The sequence below is a fragment of the Juglans microcarpa x Juglans regia genome, chromosome 6D (assembly GCF_004785595.1).
Source record: "Juglans microcarpa x Juglans regia isolate MS1-56 chromosome 6D, Jm3101_v1.0, whole genome shotgun sequence".
NCBI lineage: Eukaryota > Viridiplantae > Streptophyta > Magnoliopsida > Fagales > Juglandaceae > Juglans > Juglans microcarpa x Juglans regia.
In genome coordinates this window covers 8,390,058-8,398,428 of record NC_054604.1, presented here as the reverse complement: position 1 = coordinate 8,398,428, position 8,371 = coordinate 8,390,058, and the positions used below count along the sequence as shown (strand labels likewise).

Genomic DNA, 8,371 nt, shown 5'->3' with positions numbered 1-8,371 from the left:
GGAGAGAGAAGATGAGGAGAAAACGAGAAAGAGAAAGGGCAGAGAAGAAGAGTAGAGAAGAAAGTGTGCGTAGAGAGTGAATAAGAAATAAGAATAATCGAGAAGAAATGAATGTGTCGGCACAGATAAGAAAAGAAGTAGACGGAAGGTAAAAATATTAGGTTTAGTTCATAGTTTGTTTATTAAAAATTATGGTATTGGTGATGAGGATTATTTTTTCTTTAAACGGCATCGTATAGAGGTATATATTGAATTTAAGATCCTGATCCTACACCCACAGGCTATCATGATCTTACACCGAAGCTTCTCTCTCTCGTAAATAAAATGAGAGGGACATAACTGATGACAAATTTAAGAGGGGTGCAGCAAATAATTGCCATTTTCACTTGGTTTTGTTGCTTTTCGATAACTGACCTCTTTATGTACGTATGTATGCTTTTATTTATGTATCTTCTTTCAATAGTTTTAGCAAAGTTATCTGCAATAAGATTAATACAAATCTAATAAAAATATTAATTTAAAATATGAAACCTTTGATATTTTCACATTCCAAAAATGTTGTAGGGATAGATATTTTGGTATGTAATAATCTATTTTAGTTGTGATGTTTATTTATAGGACTATGTAATTATTTATAAATTACATAAATATTACATCGTTATTTAATTAACCAAAACTATTACCTCCTTATTAATAAAAAATTAGTTTTTTTTTTAAAAAATTAAATATAAACTAAGCAAACATGCATTGCACGTTACTTTCACCTAGTGTGTGTGTATATTTATATATATATATATGTTTATACATACATCTTCTTTTTTTATCGATTTTAGTCGTTTCTATCATTTTCTCCTTCTCGTCGCAATTCATCGCTTGAGCCGCTGCGTCAACCGTGAATTACAGGTCGGATCAACCATGCGAGAAGACTCTCAACATTACGAGATTTTCTTGTTAGTTTGTTGTAGTTCAACCATGTATTATGTACTGCAAGTCACTGTGTTTTCAAATGTCACTAGATCTCAATCGTGCACCACCCAAGGACCATCGATAAGCCCTTCACGTCACAGTACTACGCATTTCCCGTACGTAACATACACAGATCACATCGTATTCTCCTTGGTTTTTCTAGAAACCATCATGAATCGTTTTCCTTACATAAGATATATACTTTCCTTTTATTAACTGAAAACAGAGGACGACCAAAGCTAACGTAATACACCCCCATCGTACTAAGCCACCTCATAACCGTGCAATTAGGTGTCGTTGGCCATTGTTCAATCACCAGATCAAGAAGGAACAAAGGAAGAGGAGCCTTCACACCTTCACCCCCACGTCCGCACACCCCACCCGAGGTAAGTTTTCTCCCGTCCTCTCAAATTCGTGTTATTCCTTCTCCTCATATATTGACTCATAGGCAGGCTTTAAGATTCTGAATTAGAGGCTTGAGGAGAGGAGTGAAGTAAGGAAAGATAGAATGAGTGTTGTGCGTAAGAGTGGAAGTATACGAGTATGAGATAGAGATTTTTGCGTTGTGTATGAGTGAGTGTGTTTTTGGGCTGAAACTCATGTAGGAGTTGAGCAAGGAAAGAGTTAGGCGATGAACCGCAATGGGTGTATCGGGATAATATGATATCATGTGTTGTTATATGGGCATGTTGTATCGAGAGCCTATGTTGCGTACGTAGACTATGAACATACAAGCTTTACATGTACGTACTGGGTATCCAAGAGTGTGGTGATGTACGACACTAGCATGAGAGGATCACGGGAGAAAGTGTTGAAAAGTGCTATAAAACTAGTATCTATGCCTGATTCAATGCATTTAGGGTTGAGGTCTGAGGGACTTAGATGTAACGAGTTACCTTTAGGCTTAGTTGCATAATGCATATTTTCCATACAGTTTAATGTAAAGGATGCTTATTCCATCTTATGCATGTTTATAGGTTCTATTTAATGCTTGCTGATATGCATTGTTAGCTTGGAGTTTACGAGGATCGAGGTAAGTGACTATGATCATGTTATTCCATACATCATTTTATGTAAACTCAAATGTCTTTTGCAACTATATATGTAAAATAATGGTTTATAAAGATATATATATATATATATATATATATATATAGTCATTCTCAGTGATTTGTAACACATGTTCTAACAATTTGTATTTTTAAGAGGTTTTGTTTTATTCAAGCACTTGAAATTTTATAAATGCAATGAAATCTTTTATACATGGCACTAAAGTATAAACTTTTGAAGGTTATTAGTATTCAGTTTCTCTAGCTTTAAAACCCTAGAAGAATGGGGTCATGTTACAGAGCTTACATCAAATGTTCCCAATTCATGTTTAAATATGAATTCTAATATTACCAAAATATTCTCCCACTCAATGTGATTGCCAGTTTATTTTTTTCTTCCATGGTACCATTAATATGTGAGCATATATGCGAGGTGCAGCAACCAGCGTCATACAGGTGTCTTGTGTGGAGCTGGCTCTTTTGGTGGTGCTGGCACTAAGCTCAACACATGCAAACTGCGCACCAAAGCAAGACTTGCATAGCACATTTTGGTGCTGCGCGCGCCGATGCAATGCTAAACCAGGCACTGCACAAGTGATTTGGTGGGGCCATTAGAGGTGTAGTGCCCACTAGAGGTAATGGGAGCACCTTGGTGCGGTGTGCACTTGATGTTGCTGCACCTGAGAACCACCAGGAGGCGTGGCACATACCACCGGTGCCTCTTGCACCACCAGATGATGCAGCATGCATCGTGGGTGTGGTGTGCACCACTAGCCTGCACACACTGTTATGTCCTGTGTGTTGGAGTTAGCAATCTTTTGGACTTAGATTCCGCCCATGGCCTCAGGTTGGGAATCCTTTTCAATCAAGGGGTAGCACAGGGTACACTATACTACTTACCCGGCATTGCAATTTGTCAGTCCTTTGGTACCATCATTCATTCATTTAGTCATGATTGTTACATATTTTCATACATTAAAACATTCATTCATTTACTTTTCTTTCATTCATTCAATCATTTCCTTTTCATTCATTTATTCATTGATCGGTCTATTTAATTTCATAAACATCATTTAAAATCATAAGCATTAATATCATCACTAAACATCATTTCAAAGCATAAGCTTAAACATCATCATAAACATCATTTCATAGCATCCTTTCATGGTATCATTTAAACATCATTTCATAGTGTCATTTAAAAATCATTTCATCGCATCATTTAAACATCGTTTCAAAGCATCAAACATAAATCCCAACATTTCATTTCAAAGCATCAAGCATAAACCTCACATGCATACAACTATTATTTTGGGTGCATAAATAGGGGCTGACAAAGAAGGCCTTTACATACATATACCTTTAAACATTAATATTTAGCATACTTTCATAAGACATCATTTTATTTCATAAAGCATCATAAAGAAAAACATTTCTTTTTCATTTCATATTATTTAGAAAACTCTAAAAGGGTATGAATATAATACTACCTGGACTCCACGCTATTTACATTTCATGCAATCCATTCATGTACGTGTCAGATGACAACCTACATGCATACACAACCTTAACATCATTTTCTTTTCAAGTACATAAGTAACTAAACTTAGAAAATACATAAACTTCTCTTTGCTAAGACTTCCTTCACCTAGACACACTTTATCATCCAAGTGTATCTTCTATGCTTTTCTTTATCACGTTTCCTAAATTCTCAACCCATAGCTTGGGACCCACTTGAGGTCACCTTTCCAAACACAACATTTTACTCCATATTTTTATCCTTTAAAGTGAATTTCTATGATTCACTTTAAAGTTAAGACACACAATCTCCTTCATCATACTCTTCCTACCAAACCATCCATCTCGATGCATAACTTAAAAGAATCAAGTTATACAACTCAATCCTAGTCAATACATACATCCATTCCTTCGTTCATGCATAATCTAACCAACACTTCACCATAATCTTAACCACGCATAATACACAATTTTAAACCAACCTTGAGATTTAAACATCGTGTACTCATACTAAAAACAAATTCTCCATTACATATGGTAAATCTGACTAGCACATATGTCCAAGCAATCACACATTACCCTACCCTTTTTATCAACTAAGATCAATATATAATCCATTAAACACCCGCTTGTGTAAACAAGCTTCATACACATGACACTAACGTCCAACTCAAACACATACAATCATCACGCTTCACAGCCTTCCCCAACCTTCACAATCCTAACACATAACTTGACATCATGCCACTTCACAAACTATACAGCTATCTCAATAGTTTACAAAATTTCCAACCACTTCCAAACTGCACCGTGATCCCATCACTTCCTAACACGTCACACAACACAATTCTACATTTAACCCCAGTCACTTCATAGCACACTGCCATAACACCAACTTTGTCACACCTGCACAACAAACTCGTCACTTCAAACTACTCAGTGACATCACAAACTACTCCACAACACCGTTCACAGTAATCTCAACACTTCACATCACAACCCACACTTTATAATAGCCCCATCACTTCACACTACAAAACTTCACACTTTACAACAATAGCACAGTCCACAATGCCAATTAAACTTCATAATAAAATGACTATCGAGGGAAAGGAATATGAATTATACTATGCGTCGGGGCTGACTCGTTGTCTCGCTTACTATCTGGCAAGGCCTCGTGGCGTCTAAAGCCACTGGTTTGGGTGGTGGTCACCCCCTGGTGGTCATTGTTGTGACCCAAAATAGGGCTGTTTTGGAGGGGCTGGACCTAGGGTTTGGTGCTGGGGGTCTCACGGTGGGAGGGAATCAGAGATTCGACCTCACAGTGGTTAGTTCACGACGTGGAAGAGGAATTAGTGGCTCAGCTTCACGGTGGTTGAGTTAGGCTTCAATGGTTCTGCACGATGGAGAGAGACAGAGAGAAGTCTGCTAAGGGAGGCGGCTAGGCTCAAGGCTAGAGGGCTCCATGGTGGTGGCAGGAGGTGGGTTTTACGTCTAGCAACAGTGTAGCCATTGGTGGTGGAGGCAAGGCCACGTGGTGGAGGGAGAAGACCAGAGGTAGGGCCCTCAGGCCGAGCTGGGATAACCAGTGGTTGGAATGGTGGCTATGGCCATGGCTGGAGACAGCGCACGGCGGTAGAGGAGGCTGCGATAGTGACAAATAAAGGAGAGGGAGAGAGGCGTGGATCTGTGGAGGGGAAGGGGCTGGGTGCACGATGGGGGGTGTGGGGTGACATCACGACAGCTCATGGTGGCACTGGGAGGATGGGTTGAGGCCATGGGTTGTGGAACAGAAAGAGAGAGAGACGAAGGGGTTGCTGGGCTAGGCATGGAGGAGCAGAGGCTACGGCGAAGGGGCTGGCAACCTCGGCAAGGCGAGGTGGCAATCACGACGTTGTAGGCTGCGACAATGGCAAGTAAATCCGAGAGAGAGAGAGAGAGAGAGAGAGAGAGAGAGAGAGAGAGAGAGAGAGGTGCTCAGGGTTGATTCAGGGAGGAAGGATCAGCGTGGGGGCTAGGGGAGGAGGAATGGGTGGTTGCCGGTGAGGTGGTGCAGTCGGCGTGCGACAGCGATGAGGGGCTGGCTGCCGAGGAGGCGTGCGAGAGAAGGGAGATCGGGGAGAGAGAGGGGAGGAGAGAGAATGAAGAGGAAAAATGGGAGAATTAGGATTTTCTAGGGATGTAATCCCAACCCTTTATCTAGGTGTCCATAACCTAGATCCGACAGTGGAGATTTAAACACTTAAAAATAACTAAGTAATAGGAAAAGAAATAGAAATACTATAAGACTAATTTAAAACCCAACTTTATTTCTAAAATAATAATCTCTCGTCATAAAATAAAATGATGAGTTTTATAAATATTTCTAAGAGAAGTAAATTCATCTAGATAATAGAGTTTTTAACATAAAATGAAATAATGAACATTAGATAATACTTCTTAAAGAACTAAAATCATTTAAATAAAATGATTTTCTAAAATTATATTATTTTGGGCTCCAAAAATGTAAAAAAGATTTTAAATTAGGTTTGGTTCAATAATACTAAAAATACCCCATTTAAAATATTTTTGGACATTTAAAAATATTTCAAAGACTTTAAAACACTGGACTCCATTAAAAAAATCATTTGCAATTTTTAAAACGCAGCTTTGGGATTTAAAGTGCAAAGGCGAAATTCATAACCAATCGAGAGAAAAAAGGAGTAGTTGGTCACATCCATAGACTTAGTGATGCTTTGATTTTTTCTAAGTTTGATATGAAATTTGGTTTCTAGCAAGTCCAGATTAGTGAAAGTGGGTATAAAACTGCTTTTATTACTGATCTTTTTGTATATTATGAGTGGAATGTTATGCCCTTTAGTCTTAAGAATGCGCCTAATGAATTTCAAAATATCATGAATGATATTTTTAATTCATTCAGTCATTTCACCATTGTTTACATTCATGATGTCCTTATCTACTACAAATCTATTGATGAAAACTGAAAACAATTGTATTCGTTTCTAGAAGTCATCAAAAGAAATGAACTTGTTATCTTTGCTAAGAAAATTACATTGTTCTAAACAAAAATTTGTTTCCTTGGTTATGATATATTGAAGGACAAATTCGTCCAATCAATAGATCCATCCAATTTGCTGATAAATTTTCTGATGTCGGCACTGATAAAACTCAATTACAAAGTTTTCTTGGTTCATTAAATTATGTTGCTGAGTTTTACAAAGACCTCAGGAAACTGTAAACCACAATTTGAGAGGTTATAGTCCAGTCCACCTCCTTGGTCAGATATTCATACTTTCCTTGTTAAGCAAATTAAAACTCATGTCAAGAATCTACCTTGTCTTAGTATTCCTACTAATAATTCTTTCAAAATTGTTGAAACTGATGCCTCCAATATTGGGTATGGTGGCATTCTAAAACAATTTTTTTCACTAGGTTTATTTAAACAAATTATTCGTTCCATTCTAGAACCTGAAATAGTGAACAAATTAACTATAGTACTATTAAGAAATAAATTTTATCTATAGTAATATGTATTTCTAAATTTCAAAGTAATTTTTTAAATCAGAAGTTTTTATTACGTATTGATTACGAAAGGTGCTAAATATGTATTAGAAAAATATGTTGAGAATATTGCTTCAAAACATATTTCTGCCAATAACAAGCTATTTTAAGTGTTTTTTTATTTTGATATTGAGTATATTAAATGCTTTCAAAATGCTATCCCTGATTTTCTTACCTAGAAATTTTTGTAGAATCATGACTAGCGAAAAAACTGACAAAGATAATCAGGTTCCACAGTTTCCCATCCCTGACAGGCAACTGATGAAGAATGAACATGCTTCTCTCCTTGATCTCATAAACCGGTTTACTACCTTAGGTAGTATAGCCATTACTAGGACCAATGTCTCCTCTGCTTTTGCTCCTCCTCATGACCCATATGCTAATATTATTATTAAATCCCATCAACCTATTCAGTCTTTTAATCCTGATAAACACTTTGCTTCGAGGACTGATTATGTCCAAAACTAATATTTCCAGAACTTGTTTTATATTGAAGCTAATCGTTCAATATATACCAATCCCTCCAAAATCTCTTTTGGATATTTTTCCTTTGGCTTTAATTGGGTTCCTAAAAATACTCAGAAGAACCTTCAATTCTAATCCTCCATTCTCACCCAAACACAATCCATTCTGATTAAACTTATATTTATAAAACTAATAAAATCAAGTTGATCTACCATAGTATTTACATATTAAATTTGATCGCTAAAGAAAAATGGGGAACACATCACTATGTTGTCAAGTAAAGCTTTGATTTAGATTTTTGCTATTGCTACTATGACTACATTGAAACCTAGTTCAAATTCATGTGTTTCAAAATACTGAGATGTCTCATTATTGTTTATTAACTTTGATAAAAAGTTCAATTCCCAATTCTCTTTATGGTTTTTGAGATGGCGGACATAGTTTGTGTGGCACCCCCGACCCCCATGTAAGGAGACACGGGAATCGAGACTCCAGAATGGTGACAACAGGATCACACATCCCAACGATAGTGCCAAGTGTGTGTACATGCAACAATGTACAATAAATAACGCATCGGATAATTAAGTCAACTAAGTACCAGAATGATTAATACAATTTAAACAATCAGTAAAAATGTTTAAAAATTATACAGTCATCCAAAATAAATATTTTACAAGTCTCAAACCAAAACGAGTGATTCCAGATCACTCCTCGAACGGAGCTGAATCCTCAGGCTTACCCTCAGCCTCATCTGCATCGAAATCTGCGTTACCACAAAATGGTACCGCATGTAAGTATCGACCAAACAACTA

The 8,371-nt window shown here is 37.0% G+C and overlaps 1 long non-coding RNA gene across 1 annotated transcript; it reads left to right on the top strand.

Moving 5' to 3' along the window:
* Window positions 1-846: 846 nt before the first annotated feature.
* LOC121234255 lies at window positions 847-2,136 on the top strand. The gene is made up of 3 exons (XR_005934347.1): window positions 847-1,082; window positions 1,193-1,352; window positions 1,944-2,136. It is a non-coding gene; the product is annotated as an uncharacterized LOC121234255 (long non-coding RNA).
* Window positions 2,137-8,371: the final 6,235 nt, after the last annotated feature.